Source organism: Mesoplodon bidens (genome assembly GCF_964165515.1).
Source record: "Mesoplodon bidens genome assembly, chromosome: 2".
In the NCBI taxonomy this organism is placed as follows: domain Eukaryota; kingdom Metazoa; phylum Chordata; class Mammalia; order Artiodactyla; family Ziphiidae; genus Mesoplodon; species Mesoplodon bidens.
In genome coordinates, this window is record NC_138177.1 from 178,734,883 (window position 1) to 178,737,370 (window position 2,488).

Sequence of the window (2,488 nt, forward strand, 5' to 3'; positions counted from 1 at the left end):
AAAGTGGACGAGAGGTTACCAGGGGCTGGGGGGAGGGGGAAATGGGGAGTTGATGTTTAATGGATACAGAATCGGCAAATCCAGAAAAGGCACATCTATAGAGACAGAAGGCAGCTTCGTGGTTGCCAGGGGGATGGGAAAATGAGGAGTGACTGCTTAATGGGTATGAGGTTTCATTTTGAGGTGATGAGAAAGTTTTAGAACTAGACAGCTACGTAAAATGTACTTAATGCCACTGAATTACATACTTTAAGAGGCCTACAGGGTTTCCCTGGTGGCACCGTGGTTGAGAGTCCACCTGCCGATGCAGGGGACATGGGTTCGTGCCCCGGTCCGGGAAGATCCCACATGCCGCGGAGCGGCTGGGTCCGTGAGCCATGGCCGCTGAGCCTGCGCGTCCGGAGCCTGTGCTCCACAGCGGGAGAGGCCACAACAGTGAGAGGCCCGCGTACCACAAAAAAAAAAAAAAAAAAAAAAAAAAAAAGGCCTACAATGTTAAATTTTATGTTCTGTGTATTTTACCACATTAAAAAAATTTTTTTTTACTTGTTCAATAAGTTTATTACTGTCTTTATCTGAAAAATCTTTGCAGAAATTGTGGTTTGGTTTATTAACCCTCAGCAACCCGTTCCTGAGCTCTAAGGAAGCTTGCCTTCCTCTGAGCTACCCGATCTTTCTTCTGGGCAAGTGACATTTGGGGATGGTTCCACCTCTTCTTTTTAACTTCTTTCTTAGGCTTCTTCTCATACACTGGATTCTCTCATGTTATAGCATGAGCTTTCTTATCCATCTCCTCCATCATGTCTGGAGTTACGTTTTTCTTTATGTATTGAGAGAGTTGTTTTTTGTAAGTATCTTCTTCTTCTTCAATCAGGTAACGCATATAATCTGCAATGTTCTGCCCCATGATGTGCTTTCGGTGTACCTCAGCATTGAATTCTTTGCTTTCTGAATCATAACCAGGGAACCATTTGGTACTGTGAGGGATAGACAAGCCTCCATCGACAGCTCCCTTCAGGGCCCCAAAAACTTTATTCTCAGTAGTAGTCCTGGCAAGCTCTGCATCCAAGTAACAAGTGAAGGCACCAGGTTGACCATCAATGCTTTCCACATTGTATTCATCTCCAGTCACCTCGACTTGGCCTTCATAAATTTTGTCCATTCCACACCTATTAAGAAGCCTGCATGCCAGCAGCAGGCCAGTACAATAAGCTGCAACATAATTGGTCAGGCCAACCTTCACACCATACTTCAGGAGTTCGTGAGCACAAGCTGCACAAACGATCATATCTCCTTCTATACGGGCATAAGCAATCTGACAAATGATATCTCTGTTAGTTACATGAACTGTCATTCTGTATTTGGGTGTGTTGTACTTATTTTTATCTTGGATTACCAATTGTTTCCAAGCATAGTAGTCAGTTTTGCCCTCTCGCCGTCTTCTAAATTTCACTTGGTATCTCTTGAAGTAGGATTATTCTTGACAACTTTAACAAACCCCATCCTGTAGAACAGAGACCCTAGCCACCACTGAGCTGCAGAACCAGCACGGCTCCGGGGGGCGGAAAAGCAAAAAAAAATTTTTTTTTAATGTCTGGACACCCCGGGGTCCAGTCCTGTGCCCTGAGCCCAGCCCACGCTCCACACAAGGCTCTGGGTCGTGACTGTTCCACCCAGCACATTAGAAGCTGGGGACAGTAGGAAGCTGATGAGCAGCCTCGCGCCCTGTGTCATTACCATTAATAATAAACAACAATAGAGTGTATTTTTAAAACTCTCCCTAATGGAGATTCCCAAGCAGCAACCAAAACACTCAGATTACCCACTGGTCCCCTAAAGATACTGACACACAAAAGCCACGTATGCCATGGAGAGCTGGGGCGAGGTGGATGCTTCCTGGCATCTGGGAGACGTCCCTCACTTATCTCCTTCCCCGCCAGTCCCACTCCCCAGCTTTGCCCAAGTACCAGGGACAAAGGCAAGGGAAGGGGTCTTCCGCATCCTCCGGGTCCTTGCCAATGCCCTGGCCCTGTGACTTAGTTTCCCCCACAGGTTCCCTTTTCTGCCTGTCTCCCCAGAGACTGTGCTTAGGGGTGTCGGGAGGGGACACTAGGCCTGTAGCTGCAGGAGTGGACAGGACAGTGCTGACCGTTGTGTGCACCCTGGTGTCTTAGACTGGCCTGAAGAGACCATCAGTCCTCTCTGACATACTTCAGGTGTGTCCTGGGCCCTGATTGTGCAGGGGTCATGCTCAAGCCCCCCCAGCAAAGGAGCTGCAGAGCAGGGACTCAAAGTCCTGGCGGCTGGTCCACTCTTAGTTCTTCCATTTCATTCTCAGCAAAGGAAGAGCAGTTACCAACTCAGACTCTGGAGTCAGAGAGACCTTCCCCCAGGGAACCCCAGTCCAGGCAAATCCTGGACTTCCCTAGCCTCAGTTTCCCCATCTGTGAAGGAGACAAAGACAGCACCTCCTCATCAGCTGGGAGAA

The 2,488-nt window shown here is 48.2% G+C and overlaps 1 pseudogene across 1 annotated transcript; it reads right to left on the reverse strand.

Annotated features, from left to right (window-relative positions):
• Positions 1–288: 288 nt before the first annotated feature.
• On the reverse strand, positions 289–1,503 carry LOC308612040 (large ribosomal subunit protein uL18-like; annotated as a pseudogene). Its single transcript has one exon. The product of its transcript is annotated as a large ribosomal subunit protein uL18-like (transcript).
• Positions 1,504–2,488: the final 985 nt, after the last annotated feature.